Source organism: Adiantum capillus-veneris, chromosome 7, assembly GCF_014529385.1.
Source record: "Adiantum capillus-veneris isolate H3 chromosome 7, ASM1452938v2, whole genome shotgun sequence".
NCBI lineage: Eukaryota > Viridiplantae > Streptophyta > Polypodiopsida > Polypodiales > Pteridaceae > Adiantum > Adiantum capillus-veneris.
The window spans coordinates 169,106,258-169,126,385 of record NC_140937.1 but is presented as its reverse complement, the minus strand read 5'-3'; the positions used below and the strand labels follow the sequence as shown (position 1 = coordinate 169,126,385).

Sequence of the window (20,128 nt, the reverse complement as noted above, 5' to 3'; positions counted from 1 at the left end):
ATCGAGCAGTTCAAGGCTGAAAGAGCACTCAAGGGTGACTTTGAAGAGTATTAGGTTGCAGATTCAAATAAAATGGGCGACAACTCCTCACGACCCTTAGAAGACCACTTTGATCATTACATATGAGCCTATGAAGAGTCTCAGAGGGTGTTAGAACCAAAAAATCTGTAGCCCTTCATAGATGAAGAGGTTCAGGATATCAAGAGGAAGCTGCAAGAGCAGCCTAAAGAACATGGACAGTAGGAAAGAGAGTCTCAAGGGGAGGGAGGTAGCAAAACACCATCGTCATCTCCCCCGAAATCTACCCAACAACCTCCAAGCCCAAATCCTTCTACATCTCAACAAAAATATTCATCAAAGAAGGCATTAGGAGGATGAGCCAACGTCGAAAGATAAGGAAGAGAAAGACAGGTGCACTTGTGATGATCTCATTAAGCTGGATATACATATGAAGATGCTTTTGAGGTTGTATATGGCACCTCAACTCCACCATGGGCCCAAAAAGAAAGAAGAAAAGATGGAGGAGAAATCACAAGAACAAGTTAGGGAAGCAGAAGAAATAGACAAGGCCACTTCTAAGCTACCAACAGACAGACAACCACGAGGCCAAGACACTCAAAGAAGGGGATTGGAAATGCAATTACCATAGCCTGGAGTAATAGGATTGGTACCAATTTCCTAATGCCAAGATTAAGGCCTTTGGAAAATCTGTGGCGTCCTCCTCCAGTGGAAATTTTACTTAGCATGGGCCATCAAATTCCCCTGGCTGGACCACTACCTAGGTCAGCTGCAAAAAGTGTGATAGCGGAGAATGAAGAGGGTGTGAGAGCAACTCACCAAATATTAGATACAATCAGGACCTAAGTTGCATTATACGTTATACATGAAACGTATAATACGTCATATACGGGTGTATTTTACTTGACCTCATATTATACGTGCGTATTATACGATGTCACGTCAGCAAAAAGGGGCAACGTATTTTTTTCCCAGTTTTTTTATCGAAAGCGACTTTGATCAAAAAAACTTTTAATTGAAAAAAAACTAGGACAAAATATTTATTGATTGAAGAATGTTTTGATCAAAAAATAAAGTATATATATCGGCAACGCGCCTTGTTGAGATTATTATTCATCACGGAAGGTATTCCATAATTCAAAAATATCAAAATTTTAAATAGTTTTAAAATCTTTTGATTAAAATCAAATTAATGTTCTGTTAAAATTTGATTGATTCTTTCTTTTAAAATCAAATTATGTAAGCTTTGTATGTTGTGTAAAGCTCAAACTCTCACTCATGCAACATGTTTATCACTTACTACGTGCTCACTTTACTGACATGTGGAAGTGAATTAGTGATATAATCTAGAGATTGTCGTTGTGTGCAGAGTGTACTCTCACATGAGGTTACTTGTCTGCAAAATATAATAGAAAAGAGGTCAGCTTTATTTAGGTAGGTTCGATTTTGACGTGCATATACTTTCTCACCTCAAAGTGAACATAGATATAATTTTTTTTGTCTTGTGTAAAGCCATCACACTATGCTCTCATTGGAATCAAAATTTAGGAATCTCATGTCCAAATACATTGATATTACATTATCTTTATTTGGATTGCTACGTTTATCATACTGTGTGATTGTACACGTGCATCAGCTGCAGATGGATAAGCTTTCAAAGATCTACCATGGAGTGTGAGAACTTCATGTTCGCACTTCAGATAGATATGGCAATCGTCAAGGTTTGCAATTAATCCTCATCTTCCGATGAGAATCAATTGCAAATTTGATCAATATTATCGATTATTGTAATGTGTGAAAGTTTTAAGCTTGCCCTTTAATAAATCAATATAGTGCAACGTGATGATGAGTTTTGTTTGTATTGTTTTAAATAAGTGATTAAGATTATTGATTATCGTAATGTGTGAAAGCCAAAAGCTTGCACTTTAGATGAATCGATATAGTGCAATGTGATTGAAATGTTTTGTTTGAAGTGATGAAGTTATTTAGCAAAACCTATATAATTTGATTGACATGAGTTTATTGAAGAATGCTAAGATTATCATTGTTTATTGTTAATTGATAATGTAGCGCGAGACTAATTCATAATGTGGACAGATTTTGATCACTATATTGATCGATAGAGCATTGCTTGTGTAGTTTGTTGCTTTGAATTAGTTTTGAGCTCGAAATTAACAAGTGGATTTGTTGATCTAGAAGTTTAAATGTATCTGTCAGCATGGTGAAAGGATATGAGTGGAGTTCCGTCCACAAGCTGCATGCTGGAAAGAATACATCGATTGAAATGCAAGACCTGCGGCCATGAGTTTAGTGGTAATGCGACCATAATCAAAGAGCATTTGTTTAAAATCCTTGGTAATGTCTCTGAGTGTACGACTACGCCAAGAGATATTCATGCTAGATTGCCAAAGTATGCTCGCATAGCAGAGCAAATTCTTGCAGCTAAAAAGAAAAGTGCTAATGCCAAACAAGTTGCAACGGATGTTCAAATGTCTGTTGTCAATGAGAGGACATAGCATGTGCCTATAGAAGCAAATGATCACACTCCCCAGTCAACTTCTTTTCATGGACATGTTTTGATGTCAGCAGTAGCAATGTTACCATATACATGTGGTAGTGATGTGTGTGAACACACTAGGACCGCCGGGACAATTTTCCCCTCTTTAGGAGGTTTTCCCCCCCGTGCATTGTATATACGCCATCACTCTAGGGCTATCTATCTTTACATTGCACACTAAGTAATACACTCTCTGTTGTGTACCTTGAGCTTCCTTCATCTTCTCCAAGTTGTGTGTGTTTTCCTGCAACCCTAATTCCAACAATTGGTATTAGAGCAGGTTGCATCCTCCCGAGCTTAGTCGCCAACAGCTCCAGCACATGCCTGCTCACTTTCTTCGATTTCAGTGAGCTTTGACAAGCGTTAGCAGGTCGACAAAAATTTTGAGCGCGCTTGTAGAGCTCAGTCTGCTAAGATTTTTGATTCGGGCTCATTTCAAAATTTCGTTTCCACTACAAGCAGGTACATGCTATTTCTTCATTTTGTGCAGAATTTCTATCAGTGCTATTTTTTGCATAACACGTCCCTTACAGTCTTCTACGGTTTGTGCTATATAGCATGTGTTGTTCTCACTTTGTTTCTCCTCTTTTCGGGCAGTTTTCACATCAGGTGCTGCATTTACCATGACTGACAACAACACAGATGTGTTCAAGATGTTTGGTGTTGAGGACAGATTGGCTGGGGACAATTACCCTATGTGGGTTTACATGATGCAACATGTTCTTGTGTCAAAGGGCGCCTGGAATATTGTGCAGGGCATTGATGTACGTCCTGGTTCTAAGGATGTAGGCAATGTTGAGGATGTTGCAGGTCTTGCTACAAGGATTGCTGCTTGTTTTGCCTACGGTAGAACGAGCTCATTGGGATGTAAAGGATGCACATGCTCATGCGTTGATTGCGTTGTTTGTGAAGTGCACCATTACTCCTCACATTTGTTCAGCGAAATCTGCAAAACAAGCTTGGGATATTCTGGCTGGTCTTTATACAAGCCGCAATGAGGCAAAAATTGCATTGCTGCGTAAGGAGCTGGAGTCAAAGATTATGTATGAGGAAGATGATATGGACACTTTCCTTATTGGTGTCAAGGATATCAATGAGCAACTTATTTCTACAGGTGAAGTCATCTCTGACAGCTTTCTTGTTCACTAAGGAAGACGTATCTCGATCTTCATCACATTGAATCATACACTGCATCGCTTCCACCCCCTCTCGCACTATAGAATCTATCATCTTAACATCAACATCTTCCATTGGTTCAATTTCCTTTGGTTCTGGCTCACCTTCTGCTTGTTCAAAGGGATCTACCTCAGCAGCTGGGGTTTTGTCAATTGCCACATGTGAGCCTTCCTTACAAGAAAGAGTTTTGTCACTTTCCAAGGATGAGCCTTCATAGCCAGCTAGAGTTGACTGATCATCAAATTGCATGTTTGTGTCCATTGTGTGGGTGTCCGGAGTTGCATCAACATTCAACTTTGGCACCTCAATTGGTAATGTTTCCACATATGGCATATGAATGGAACCTACAACAACACCACAGAAGTTGTAGCTTGTGCAATCACAAAAAATTTCTTGCATTCTTAACAAACTCTATTAATCTTGACAGACATGGAGATTAAAAAACCAACCATTATGCACAAGCAACGACTTTTCCGATTCCAGAATACTCTGCTTACAAGAGGGGTTGGCACATTCTTTCTTTGACCCAACCCATCCAGTAAAACACAACGCATTGTATGCATCACCACATGCTAGTGTATACACACACACAACTTTTAAAGCCACAAAACATAAGCCACATACAACACATGCTCCTGGAACAGTCACTTTGGCCTGTGAGTGACTCCCATGCTCGCCAGTTGTGGGACATAGCAACATTGAGTCACCTCTCACTTGCTCCAGCAAGCTCTCACAAAATGTGACTTGAGTAGCACATGTAGCTTTTGATGCTGCCAGGTCAATTAGTTCTTTTTGCACCACACTTGATAAGTAAATATTAGTCCATGGCAAAAAAGTACAAAGGATATACTCTAAGTACCTATGAGAGTACTTAGGACAACATCAGAGTACCAATCACAAGAACTTACCAAACGCATATGAAAGGTACTTTGCAACAAAGGAATATGTACTTTCTTAATGTACAAACACATGCATGGTACTTAGCAAAAAAAAGACACTTACTTTCACAATGTACAAACACATGAATGGTACTTTGGAAACAAGTCATATCTACTTTCAAAGTATTCACCTATGAAACGTACTTTGAAATATAAAGGCATATCTTTTGTCAATGTACCTATGATAGGTACTATAGAATATACCAAGCAATACAACAATATGTACAAAGTGCCTATGTCGGTACTCTGGTTGTACCTTGAATTTGAACTACCATATAAAAAGCTACCATATTATTTTAGCTTCACAAAGTACCTTTAATCCTAGTCTAATGGTGGACTTTGTGATTTGCACCACCATCACTAAGTGTTGTGAACCATTGGTCAATAAAATCACATTGGCAGTTACAAAAAGTACCATGATCTACTCGATCATAGTCAAATGGAGAATTTTGAGAGTTTTACCTATTTGATACCATTTATAAGCTCTATGAAACACCAACAATGCCTCATTGGTAGCTACAAAAAGTATCATGGTTTATATGATCACACTCACATGGTAGAATTTGAGAGTCCTACCTCATTTCTACCATCCCTAGGTTTTGTGAAGCACCCATACGGCTCCATTGGTACTTATATAAAGTACCATGGCATATTTAGTCCTTGTTAAATGGCGGACTTTGAGTAGTTATATCTACTTGTTCCTTGTTAAGTACCAAAAAGGCTCCATTGGCACTTGTGAAAAGTACCATGTAAAACATAATCAGTGTCAAGTGCTGATTATTGAGAGTTGTACTTGTCAGCTACTATCCCAAAAATCTATGAACCACCCAAAAGTTCACATGTTACTTACATTTCACTTAAAAACTTAAATGCAAGGTTTAATTTTATTACACAATGTATCGATCTTGATGCATAACGGTCAATGTCGTCTCTAATCTTTGAGTTGCTTTCAACAACCCCAAGAGCTATCAATGCACTTGAGAGAGCAATGATCTTTGTGTCAATTACCATCACCTCAGAATCAGAGGCTTCTCCCTCCATGCCATCTTTTAGTGTTTGTCAATTGCCCTTGAAGTACTACTACAGCTGAAGATGTTCCCTCTATCTTCCACATGCTCTGACTTTTCTCTTGTAGTTGTACTTGGGATGCATGTAGTGTGCTTTTCACACTCTCTAGTGTACTCTTTCTTGCAACCAATGTCTACTCAACTTTTGCCTCAATTTGGAGGTTAACAAAGCTGCAATCCAGAATTGATTGAGGTCCCAAACTGCAGGAAATGGAAGTTATCTCCCCATGGACAATGAGAGACTTCGAAGTGGATTGTGTAGTCCGAGTCACTAGTAGCTGACCATTCTCATTGTAGTCAGTCCAATTCTTGAGCTTTTTTCCATCACACTCGGGAGCTTCTTGCAATGATCTAGGACTTGCTCACCAAAAACAGCCCATGCAACCTTCCACTGACCCGTTGGACTTTACATGGCAGCTGGCCATCTCTCATATACAAACAAGGTTGAAAATGTGCGTAATTTCTTTGTTGGTTGGTATGGATTGATATACTATGTGAAACAATAACCTACATTCTTTTGCATATTCAGGCCACACCATGTGCAAGAAGATCCTGACACCCGTCTCACTTTTCTTTGGGAAGACTGCCAGCCAATCCTGATCTGTCACATCCTCATTAGACAAATGTTGATATAGCTTTCCTTCCAAACTTAGACCGTTCTCCTCATGAAGGTCATGTGGTGTAAATCTTAATATTGTATGTTTAAGATATTGATCCTTTCGAGATGCTACTGTTGGGCACAAATATTAAGAGGGATGGGAATTAGTAAAAACACTTCCACCACCAGTTAAAACTATGCATTCAACAATAGAACTTATGAGATTTGGACATGGGAAAAACACTGGCAAACCTTGAACACCTAATTTTTTTACCACAAAGTACTAATTTAAAAGATTCATCCATTCATGAGAAGGAAATGGGTGATTACCATTGCTGTTATCAGAGGCAAGAAAGGTGTCCTTTGACGACATACTTGCACCACTCTTGGGTAATCTGTACTGCAGATCTTGAGAATCTTGACCTACATCGAGTTGCACAAGTAGAACCTCCTCTGGCCTTGGGAAGAACACCTGTAGACGTTGGTTGGCAAGGTCTATTGCAACATTGAGGAGTAGTACTCAACTCCCCTTCCATAAAGACATGGAACTTACATACAAACAAAATTGAGATTAAATTGGTCTTCCCACAACAATCAAACTCTGACCAGAGTTGATCTAACAAGGTTGATTGGTTTCAAGGTACCCCCTCCTCCCTGCAAAGAGGTGTGGCTAGATTTGCAAAAGTTACCTCCCTGAGTCCCCCCCTTTCCATTTTATGGTGTCTCATCAAGTGTCTTTTCAGTCTCATCTTCCGTCTTATGGCCTTTCCATGTGGGGGCGTGTACCTTAGTTATAAAAGTGGTCACTTATTCTTTCTTCTATATCTTCTTGGAGGTTTGGCTCGTCATTATATGGTACGACTCTGGCTCAAAGGGGATCTAGGGCCCAAATTTGGGGGCACGAGACGGCTTTAATCTCAGTCGTTGGATCACATAGTGAACTAGGGGTGGGTGAACTAAGGGTGAACTAGGGTCGGGTAAACTAGGGGTGGGTGAACTAGGGGTGCGCCTAAACTAGGGTATGATCATGTGCCATGCCAACATGGATAGTGACGCGCGCTAGCGTGGTGGTAGGGCATCCGTGTGGCAATCAAGACGTCTCGGGTTCGACCCACATCCCACGAGGCGGGTGAACTAGGGGGATGAACTAGGAGTGAACTTGGGGCACCATTTTTGCCCCGAGTTCACCCCTAGTTCACCGCGTGATCCGACGTTTAAGATTAAAGCCGCCTCGCCTCCCCAAATTTGGGCCCTAGATCCCCCTGGCCAGAGTCGTGCCATATAGTGACGAGGGCAGAGCTTCTAATTTTATCACTTATTTTGAAAAAAAAAATGATTGGTGAGTGCTATTGTAATCATCACTCAAGAAAGTTATGTCGAGTGGGGGGAATCGTTTAATTGTTCTGTGTCTTTCTCTTATGGTGCGCACATGCGCCGTTCACGAAGAGCGTTCGGTGAAAAAGAGCACTCCAGCTCAACAAGGCCCACCACGCCCCTGCACACACATAAACGGATAGCCACCATTGTGGCCGCAATGGAGCCCCCCCCCCCCCCCCCCCCCTTCATCCCGTTCAGCAACCGTCACTTGCGTTCGCATGGCGGGAGCTACTCTGCAGCACTTGCAGGCCTGCAAAAGCTGTGACAAGCTTACGTGGAGCTCGCTGATTACTGCCTGCTCTGCACATTGAAGATCAACAATACGTCAGCTGGCAACGATCGTTGGCTAAAGCAGCTCATGTGCGCACAGTGACGACCGATAGATGCGTTCACTCCGCCATCTGATGCATGACTGGTCGTTCCATGTGCGTGCTACATCTCTCGTCGTGAAGCAAGCTGAGTCTGGTTCTCTTCATGAAGCTCTGGGGCATTGCAGGCGTCCTCTTACTCGACATGGTCGACATCTTCTGCAACCTCTCTCTCTCTCTCTCATGCTTGCACATGCTTCCATCTGCTGCTCTCATTTGCACAGTATATTCATTTAAGTAAGCAGGAGAGACAAGCATCTCTCTCTCTCTCTCTCTCTCTCTCTCTCTCTCTCTCTCTCTCTCTCTCTCTCTCTCTCTCTCTCTCTCTCTCTCTCTCTCTCTCTCTCTCTCTCTCTCCCCAAGCAACCTCAGCTGTCTGCGTGTGTAAAGAAGAGCGACAAGCTGCAAGACTAGTTCGAGATTGGGGGGGACAATCTGACGAGCTCCAAGACTAGTTGTAGATTGGGGGGGACAAGTTGCACCACCTTGTAGAAATGTGGTTTCCTTTTGAAGAAGCAAGTATATGGCTACTAGGTTATAGTGTCGTACGAGTAGGAAGCTTCGTTGAGCGCCAATCTAGAAATCGGACTCGTTAAAGCTTAAGTCAATTTGTTTGTGTTTAATGAGTATTGGCGAAAGCTGCATCTGACCTGCAAGTGGGCTACACACGGTTGTGTCGCATTGTCTCACACACGAGCACAAAGACACGGCCTATTCTCGATGCATGTAGGGCCACGACAATGTTGGGCACTGACTAGATCAACGAGAACAATTGCAGCAATGAGGAAGACACAACAGCAAAATGATTTGCTTGGATGGGTTGAATCGTGTGGATTGAGGGTCACGGGGTCAAATTAAAGTGAAGGCAAGCAAGTAGCTATCCCAAAATGAAATCAGGGGACTAATTGGCAAAGCTGCAAGCACGAAAGGCTATCGTTCAATGAGTATATTATTGTGAAGTATCAAATGGCTGTGGAAGGGTGAGCGAGGGCAGGCTGGGTCTAAATAATGGACTCTATGCACATGTGGCACAACCGGTAACCGGGGGCACCGCCTGTACACATAAAGACCAAGTTGGACAGGATCCCCATCCTCAACATACTGCAATGCAAGGATACAACTAATTAGCATTAAAGGAACCTTGACATCGACATTGTCTTTCGAAGACCATCCAGACTTGACATCATCATTAAGGAGACCATGAAAAGATGACAATGAGCAATGAGTATTGATCAAGCTGCAAATCAATATAAGTATTATCATGAAAGTATTGAACATTGAATGAAATTAATGTGCCAGCACATGATTCATCAAGATTACTTACTCTCTTTAATTTGTGGACTTTTGTCAGATTGAGTTGAACATTGAAGCTACAATCAGGCAAACCTACATCAAATGAATGTCAAGCAGCCGCTCGATGAGAAAGGTTGATGTCGCACTTACTCAAAACAACAGAGAGTATGATAAAAAAAAAATCGATAAATTAATGTTTGAAGTACGAACTTGACACTAAACCATTTCCAAAGTACCTTTCTTTCTATTGAATATGGACATGACAATGGGTGCAAGCTTCATGTATAATCTCAAATTTTGACAAACCTCACTGCAATGCCATCTGCTGTTTCATCAGGCACTCAAAAACTTCAATCTTAGGAAGAAAATCCGTTTAAGTAAAACCTTCTCCTCATACAAGTAAAACCTTAAAGAAACATGCTTGGATCAAGGCACTACGTCTGGATCATTGGATAATAATTGGTAAGTAGTGCCATATGACAAAGATATTGATTGTGTTTTTTTTTTGTTTTTCCAACTATATAGGCCTAGCCAGATATATAGATACAAAGCGTAATTGGAAATGCCTGCTCTGGCCTACCATGGTGTAGCTGGATTTCTCCGTCAATAACGTCCATTCTTTCTACATTCAGTTCTTGTTTTAACTCCTTCTGACACCTCACCTTGGCCAACAACAAGCGCTCCGCGATCCTCCCATCAATTTTTGTCATTTGATTCTGCAACCTGGGGAGCTTGCGACTCACCTTCAATGCCTTCACAGGCCCATTCCCCACAATGGCAATCATGAACTTGAACACTTTGAAGGAGAAATTCAAGCAGCCCATGCTAATTACAACAAGCTCAATGCGCTCGACGGCCCTGGACCTCAGCTTCAATATTCATATGCATGGCGACATATGTTTGAGGTCTCTCGAACATCGAGAGCTTGTCAATATTAATGTGGTGCAATGAGTTCTCACTATACCTTTGTGGTTTTTTACCTTCTAATCTCTCCAATCGCATTGAAATGCAATGGCTCCTACCTTCCAACAACCAGCTCACAAGGAGCATCCGTGCTTTCACAATGGAGCATGCATTTATAGTTGACAATGCTAGAAATGGGCAACAACAGCCTCGAAGAGGCCCTACACCTACCGAAATTGTAGATAACACCAAATTTATGTGGGTTGATCTCAACAATGATTCCTGGAATGGACCCATCCCTCTTGAGATTGGGCACCATGTGGATGGGCTCGAAGATCCCCTCCATGGTCTAGTGTTTGCATTCATACATATTCAATACAGTGGTTGTAGAGGATTGGAAACTTTATTGGAGTTTGCATTTGTAACTCCAGAAGCTCTCACCCCAACTCCATCGATGAATTCATGAAAATCCTTTGGGTGGTTCGCAAGAGAGATCTTAAACGATGATCTGGACCTTAGTGGCATATGGATACCGGACTCTCCTACAACAAACCAGAGGGCACTATACCCAAAGATCAACGATTATATCATTGTCATAATGATGTTGAGCCTGGGTCACATCTTGGTGGTGGGTGGCATATTGCGAGTTTTACGCATTTGCAAAACATACTAGACCTCTCCTATAACAAGCTTGAAGGAGGCCTTTGGCAACTTGGTAGTTGCTCCTTTGTGGTTCTAATTGATATGTCCAACAACTATTCATTGCCTAGTCCCTTCAACTGGGCAACTCAGCATTACTTCTTCAGCAGGTTTTGAACACAATCAAGGTCCATCTAGTGAACCCCTACTACCTTGTGTCAATGTGTCACAAGATAATATGCCATCTGAGAGATGCATCCATGATGGTGTAGATGGATTATGCATCAATCATAATCACTTTGTTGTGCTACCATGGGCCAACATCATTGTCATGAGGATCCTCATAGATCTTGCACTCATTTGTATGTTAATAGTGTGGGGTGTCATGTAGAGGGCTAAGAAGGGATGGTAGATACTGATGATGTGTTGAGAAATCTTCATCTTGAGGGCTTAGAAGGGACAACTAGATATTGATCTATGCTCAACAATCTTTATCTGGCATCATGCCATGGAAACAATAACCGAAACATACGGGGGAGAGGGACTACCTTTGAGAGGCCTCTTAGAAAGTTTGCTTTTGCACAACTTATAGAGTCAACAAATGTTTTTTTAGCTAGGAGAGCCTCATTGGTAGAGGGGGATTCAATGGCAAGGTTTGCAAAGCTGTTTTAAAATATTGCTCTACGGTTTCCATCAAGAAACTGTTGCAATTCATCTATCATGGAGACAAAGAGTTCACAACACAGATGGAGACTTTGGGCAAAATTTCGCATAGAAACTTGGTGCCCTTGTTAGGCTAGTGCGTGTTCTGCAAAGGAGATTGTTAGTGAATGACTACATGGAAGCTGGAAGCCTAGATGATAGCGTGCATGGAGGTGACGGGATAAAGAAGAGGCTGACATGGCAACACCAGAAGGAAATTGCATGCGGGGAAGCTTGAGGGCTACGCTTGCTACATCAAGAGCGGTTGCCCCATATAATCCAAAGGGACATAAAGTTAAGCAACGTGTTTCTTGATACAAATCTTGATACCAGAGTGTCTGGCTTTGGCATGTCAAGTCTAATAAGTGCATTGGGCAGCCACTTCAGTGAGGACACTAGTAGGGGCACCTGACTATGTGCCCACTGGACACTCACTTGAGTGTGAGCACAATGGTAGGGCCATACAACTACATGCCTCTAAAATACTGCCAAAGCTTTGGTTGCACTTTCAAAGGGGGCATTTACTCATTTATTGTGACCTTGCTAGAGCTCCTCACTAAGAATTGATCTACAGACAAAGAATTCTTTGAAGAACAAATCTAATAGGTTGTGTCAGGCAGGTTGTGAATGAGAGGTGTATGTTTGAGGCACAAAAATCATGTCTTGTGCAAGCAGATCATGGGACCAATCAATGTAAATTCATGCAACACTTTTAGATCACATGAGATTGTGTTCAAGACATTCCTTCCAAGTGACCATGATGCAACCGGTGCTCTATATGCTCAACGGAGTTACCGTTACAATGTGATGATCATGGAGGTGGCAACCATGCAAAAATTCAAATATACATCTAGCATGTTGGTGCTTAATTGTCAAATTAAGTGCATGATGGTTATGGTCACTTCTACTTGGTGGTTGTAAAATCTTAAGCAGCAATATTTGGTTCAACAAGATGTCACATACGTTTTTATGAAGCATAATTTTTTATTTGGTTTTCAAGCCACCAGTTGGCTAATATGTTGTAATGGAAATGGCCTATGAATTTTTAGAGTAGCGGAATTATGAAATTAGATGAAGCACTTTTGTGAGATTACTTTGTGAGCATAGCGAGTGAACTTAATTGATGGTAGCAACATAAACATGCTACTTAGTTAACTTGGCATGAACAATACTTTTTCAAGAGAGAGAGTTTAGAGAACATGACAATAGTTGAGGACCGGATTTATACGGAGCTGGTCCTCCCTCCAATAGGCATTTCTATTATAGTTTCTCCCATCAAGAGAGACTTGGTACAATACAATCTTTGTGTTCCTTGTGACCTAGGTGATGCAATGAAGATGGAAAGCTTCATGCATCACAAGCATAACATAAACTTTGTAGAAAGCATTAACTATCCCAAGCCTCAGTCCCAAGGCCTCAAACACCTTCGAAGGTGGAGAGAGCTAGCGGGGAATGAGGATAGGGAAGAGGAAGAAGAAACATTTCATAGGAGAAAGAAATAGTTCCTCACTTATCATCACTCTTCTTGCTAGCATACATAATAGCATAGTAATGAAGATGGAGAAGATGGCAAGCTTAAGCATTGAAGCATGGCTCTTGGTTGGATTTGCATTCTATAGCCAAGAGTGTTGGTGTAGGCTCTCACTTCTCACAAGCTTGGAGAAGGAGGTGGAGTTCCTCAACTTTCACCAAGTGAGAATCATCCACAAAATGAGTGTGTGTGTGTGGTGTATATCCCCCTAGCACCCCCCTTGCTTGCTTGGGGCGAGTTGTGGCTTTTTCACATGTTTCAAGCTCATTGAGCCCCTCTCCCCTTAGCCAATCACATGTAGCATGCAGTCAAGTACATGGGTAGTCTTTTGACAAGTGTCCTCCTTACCCCTTAGAGAGAGAGAGAGCTTGAAAATATCTAGATATTTGTTGGATGGAACTAGAAGCTCGTTGGACCCCTTTTTAGCCCAACCAATAGCATTCAAGCACACCATGTGGTTAAGCTTAGGGAGAGTCTAATATGTGTCCCATGTGCCCTTTGGGTGAGTGGAAGGTCAGGTCAAAGATTCCCCTAACTTTGGGACTTTTATGCATAGGAAGCTTCTCAGACACCTTACTCATTAATTTTGTAGGGTCTCTTTTTGACTCAAGTACCTTACCCCCCATGGGAAGCTTCTCAAGCACCTTCCTCATTAAGTATGACAAGTACCTTAAGTACCTTAGTCATCAAGCATGACAAGCACTTTAGGCGGAGTTCCCACCTCAAGCTCGACCCTAGCTTGCCTAAGGTCAAAGGCAAGTTTAGGTCGGGTTCCCACGTCAAGCTTAGACCTAGCTTGCCTAAGGTCAAAGGAAAGTTTAGGTCGGGTTCCCACCTCAAGCTCAGCCCTAGCTTGCCTAAGGTCAAAGGACTTTTAACACTAACCATTGGAGGTCTTTAATGAAGCTAACTCTAAGGTCTTTTAAGCTCCATTAGTTAACTTTGCTCTTTGACATACCATCTCTCATTTGGGCCCTTTACCATTGGCCCCGTGTTTAGATAGCAGACCATCTCTCATTTGTGCCCCTTTACCATTGGCCCCGTGTTGAGATATATCCGTCAGCACATGTCTATATTCTAACCCTTGTTCTTGTTTATTATCCCACATTAAATTATCAGTTTAATATGAGAAAATCATTTGGGTTGGTTAGATATTAGATTTAATGACATTACCTCTCTCTTGAAATCATAGTCGTCCTCGACTATGAGGTAAAAGAGATAAAGCCATTGTCATTAGTCAATTTGTCTTAGCGGGTAAAGGATCCTTTTTTATCCTACGACATCATTCCAAGATGGATAACTAATCCATTTGGTGCTTGGGAGACATAGCTGCCGCAAGCATGTATGCTCTTTAGTCCATTTCATCCTCCCATGTATAGTGACAAATTCTACATGGTGTTTGATAGACGTCGTCATCCCAAACATGATTCTTAGTATGCATACTACTTAAATTTGTGCACAATAAAGAGATAATTAGTCTTATAAGTCAAAAACATTGATCATTTAAAAGAAACATGTACATTTGCTTACTCTAATGTAGCATTGTAAGCGTTGACAAGGTTCATACTATCCTTAAGTTGGATTCCTTGCATCCATCTAGCATCTTCAAAAGGATAATTTTTGAACTTAATAAGATACCGTCGGATAATCTTACCATGTCGTAGTACCTTGTCTTCATGCTGAAGGATAGCTTTGGGTTGTAGTACCTCTTCTTGATCTTCAATTTCGGGAGGGTCTTCAATAATTGGTTCATTTGGAGGCTCTCCTTTGTAGGGCTTGAGTAGGCTCACATGAAAATCATTGTGTATGAGCCAATGGTTAGGCAACTTGAGTTGATAAGCCACCTCATTGATTGGCTTCAAAATTTGAAAAGGACCATAGTATCTTTTTGCTAGTTTAGCGTAATACTTTTGATGGCCCGTAGGATTTTTGCCCATCGTTTGCCTCAATCAAGCCTTAGGAAACTTAAGTAAAACCCAATCATTTTCTTTGAATGTTAAGGCCCTTATGTGCTTGTCCGCAGCTTTTTGCCTTAGTTGGGAAATGGATATAACCTCTTTAATCTTTTGAAAAAATGCTTGCAGGGCACGGCTATACTCATCGGCAACGAAGATCTTCCCATGTACTTTAAGTAGCAAGGGACTTTTAGGTCTTCCCTCTATGATTTCAAAAGGCGCTTTTCTCGTAGAAGTATGGATAGTATTATTATACGCATACTCTACAAGAGGTAAGTATTTTTTCCATTGTGACCGTTGATCTACTTCTTTAACATAGGTCTTTAGTAGATCAAGAATTGTAAGATTGGCTATCTCACTTTTGGCCATCCGTTTGTGGGTGATAGGCCGAAGAGAAATTCAATCTTGTACCTAGATTTTTAAAGAGACCTTTCCAGAAATTACTTGTCATTCTAGGATCTGTATCTGACACGATGGATGTTGGCAATCCATGGTGTTTGAAAATCTGGGATCTGAAGAGAGTTGCCATTTGGTGTGCCTTAATAGTCTTCTTGATAGGGATAAAGTGTGCTTGCTTGCTAAACCTGTTTACTATTGTCCATATTCCTGTATTTCCATGGATAGACTTGGGTAATCCAAAGATAAAATCCATGGATATACTCTCCCATGGTGAATTCAGAATTGGCAATGGCTGGAGTAATCCAGGTTGCTTCCCTCTGTCATACTTGGTCTTTTGGCATACCACACATTTTGAAACATACTCTTGTATGTCCACTTTCATGGTAAGCCAATAAAAGTACGTCTTTACTCCTCGAAGAGTAGGTTGAATGCCTCTATGCCCCGCATAGGGAGGAGCATGGGATTCATACATGACTTTCTCACGAAGGGAGTGGGTAACACGTAGCCTATTGCCATGGAGAAGATAACCATCCTGCAAGGTGAATGGTTCCTCTTTCTTCCCCAAAGCAAGGGCTTACATTATGTCTTTAAAGTCAGGGTCAGTAGCATACTCATCTATCATAGAAGATAGATCATTGTGAGTTGCTATTGACACAACATTAACTTTTGGTCGTCGTGAAAGTGCATCAGCCACTTGATTGTGCTTACCAGTAATGTGAGCAATGTGGAAATTAAATTGCGAAAGAAAATTTGCTCACCTCATTTGTTTGCCGGAAAGCTTTGTTTGCGCCACGAAGTACTTGAGACTTTGATGGTCTGTTTGTAAAATGAATGGAGTCCCCGATAGATAGTGCCTCCATGTGTCTAGGGCATGTAGAACATCTAACAACTCTTTCTCATAAATGCCTAAGACCCGTTCATCCATGTTGAACCTTCGGCTCTCATATGCTATGGCATGCCCTGCTTGAAGCAAGACTGCTCCAAGGCAATCACCACAAGCATCACATTGGACCTCAAATGGCTTTGAGAGATTTGGAAGCATAAGGACTGGTTGGGAGGTAAGCTTCTCTTTGAGCTTGTCAAAAGCACTTTGCTCCTTAGCAGTCCATGAATACTTAACGTTTTTCTTTGTTAAGTCATGTAATGGTCCTGCTATTTGAGAGAATTTTTCTATGAAGTATCTATAGTATGCACACATACCAATAAAGCTTCTTAGCTCATGTAGATTCCTTGGATTAGGCCATGCTTTTATTACCTCCAACTTTGATGGATCCATACGGATACCATCTTGAGAGATAATATGATCTAAGTATTGAATCTCTTGAAGGGAAAATTCGTTTTTCTTTTGATTGAGAAAAAGCTTATTCTCCCTTAATGCTTGAAAAATCGCTTGGAGATGTTGCTTGTGTTCCTCCAAGGAATTGGAGTAGATAATGATATATCAAAGAACACTCTAGTGAATTTGCGGTAGGGTCTAAAAATTTTATCCACCAATCGATTGAATGTAGTTGGTGCATTATCATAAAGGCCAAACGTTGTATGAAACGCGGTCTTTAGGATGTCTTCATTCACTATCCTTATTTGATGGTAGCCACTTTTAAGGTCAATCCTACTGAAGTAGGTAGAGCCTTGTAGCTTATCAAACAAATCTTCTACCCGAGGTACGGGAAATTTGTTTTTGATAGTGATATGGCTTAGTGCGCGATAGTCCACACACATGTGGTATGTACCATCTTTCTTTTGCACTAAAAGGACTGGAGAACAAAAGGGAGAGGAGCTAGGCCTCACCATCCCTTTGTCTACCAATTCTTGTACTTGCCTCATGATCTCCTTTTGTCGAGCTTGTGAAACTCGATAGGAAGGTTTGTTAGGCGGTGAGCTTCCTGATAGGAGCTCAATTCGATGGCCATCATCCCCTCTTTTTGGAGGTAAGTCCATAGGGATATCATGGATGAACACATCTTGGAATCCTTTTAGAAGGTTAGACAAGTCTAACTCTTCTTGATTCCAACCATTCACCTTTGATGAAACATTAGGACCTTTTAGGGACTCTTTGACAAAAATCATGTACGCAGAAACTGAGCTTTTCATTGATTTAACAAGGGTGAGAGGATTTACAAGTGGTATAGTACGACCAGACTCATTAGCATCTATATACATATTCTTTCCTCTGTAGTAGGTGAAGTAGATTCTCCTTTCAGGGAACTTCATGTTGGCAGCCATGCGGTTGAACCATGGTACCCCTAGGATAGCATCCTCATGTTGGAGAGGAGAGATAAAGAAGTCTTCTTTGTCGACATAGCTTTGGACATGAAGCCTCAACTTCCCAATCAAGGGAGTAACAGAGGTTTGCTGTCCCTTGAAAGTGGCATCGGCAGTTACAGCATCTCCCATCTCAAAAGCTTGAATGCCCAACTTGGTGGCCAACTCCATTGATATGAAGTTGTGAGTAGAACCATGGTCAAACAAGATGAAGGCGTCATCCTCCCTTACCTTTCCCTAAGCATAGGAGAGAGGTGATCCTTTGAAATGAGCATCCTCTTTTGGAGCTTCAATAGTGGAAGCTCTATGAGTCTCATCGCGAGCATTTCTTTTGGGGCAAGAACGATAACCATGTCCTTGCTCCCCACACTTAAAACATTTGTGATCCTTGCGAAAAGTTTCAAGCTCTTCAGGAGAGAGTTTATTTTTATCTTTGTAAACTCCTTTCTCCTTGGACCGATTGTTGTTGTTGTTGTTGGAATGGCCTTGGGAAAAATTTTGGGCATTAATTTTTCCCTTTGCATCACTTTTGTCTTTATTTTCCATGGGCTTGACATTCCGTCTAACCCCTTGTTGGAAATTGATACGTGAAGCAACCAAGGTATGGTGGATTACTTCGTTAATAGAACCAGGCCGTTGAGAGTTGACATACTTGGCCATCTCTTCAGATAATCCCACATAGAATTGTTACTTTTGCTCAGCAAAGTCTATCTTTTGAAAGACAGTAACCTTGAGATGTAAATCCCAAAACTTGCCCACATATTTGTGGATAGACTCATGAGAGAGAAGCCTTAAACTCTGCCATTCAGTGAGCACTTTTTCCTTTGCATCTCTTGCGAGGAATTGCTTCATGATGGAAACTCATAGAGTTTTCCATGTCTTTGGGGCTTCGCCATTGCCATGAAGGCTAGCCCACCCTTGACAAGCCGATTTTTGAAAGTGCATAGCTCATGGCGTAGCTTGGAGGACTCCGTGAAGCCCTCGTCTCCAAAGGCTGCATCAAATTGTTTGATGAAGGCCAATACTTTGTCGGGTAGCACCAAAGGTGCCATCATAGGTGAGAAAAGAGATACTCTTTCCTCCCTCTTTGAACTTCTTTAGCTTTTGTGACCTTCGCCATGCAGGGTAAGATTTGCAATGTCCTCCCCTCTTATATTCTCTAGGAGAATAGCCATAGCTTTCATCGGTGGAGGAGGAAGGTGACGAAGAAGGAGAAGAGGGTGACCTCTTTCTTGCCCTTTTCTTCCTTGGTTTCCTCTCTTCCCTTTTGAAGTGACGAGGAGAAGGACTATGGGTTAACCGTTTCCTCTTGGGAGGACTTGGCAATCGTTTAGTCCACCTTCGTTGTGGAGCCACATCTTCGGAGGAATTTAGGGATTCATTGCGTTCTTGACCTTTGGATTCCTCCTCTCGTATGGGAGAGAGTCTTCTTTTGGGGGTCTCATCAAGAGGCCTCGTAAGCTCTCTCTCCTCTTGGAGAGGAAAGGAAATTCCATAAGCACGAAGTTGTTGAGTAACTTCGGCTTGCAAAGTGGGGTTGCCCATAGCTTGTTGCAACCTAGTGACAAGATAATTAACAAACATGGGGGCATCATCATTGGCACCTTCATGTGCAAAATCAAAGTTATCAATGTTCATTCTACTCTCTTGGTTATTGTCAGCCATGTTAATTAAACTTATGTGTTTACTTAGTGTATGCTTTGGCAATTCAAAACCTTAGTTGCTACTCTTCTTAGCCTTTGAAAATAGGCACTTAAGTATCTACACCCACGGCTCGAATTGGTTAATTATAGAGAGTAGTGGAGTGAGTCTAACATAGCGAAGTTGCCGAGGGATAGCTCCTTTCGGACTTCTTATGGCTCAATAATGGTAAAGCCGTAGGCAAGTCTAAAAAGACTTCATTATTAAGACCAAAGCTCTTGAGGTGTGCACCATATCCCACATAGTGGGCTCAACAAAACTGATAATAGATCCCAGTCCCACTTAACCTAATATAATTAACAAAAAGAACCATTAATAGGCTACTTAAGGACCTCTCTTCTTAAGCAAGAAAAGAGAAACCAAATGCTTTGATACCAATGTAATAGAAATGGCCTATGAAGTTTGAGAGTAGCGGAATTAGGAAATTAGATGGAGCACTTTTGTGAGATTACTTTGTGAGCACAGCGAGTGAACTTAATTGATGGTAGCAACATAAACATGGTACTTAGTTAACTTGGCATGAACAATACTTTTGCAAGAGAGGGAGTTTAGAGAACATGACAATAGTTGAGGACCGGATTTATACGGAGCCGGTCCCCCCTCCAATAGGCATTTGTATTATAGTTTCTCCCATCAAGAGAGAC

At 41.4% G+C, this 20,128-nt stretch overlaps 1 pseudogene; it reads left to right on the top strand.

Annotated features, from left to right (window-relative positions):
- Positions 1-9,065: 9,065 nt before the first annotated feature.
- On the top strand, positions 9,066-12,444 carry LOC147455028 (brassinosteroid LRR receptor kinase BRL2-like; annotated as a pseudogene).
- Positions 12,445-20,128: the final 7,684 nt, after the last annotated feature.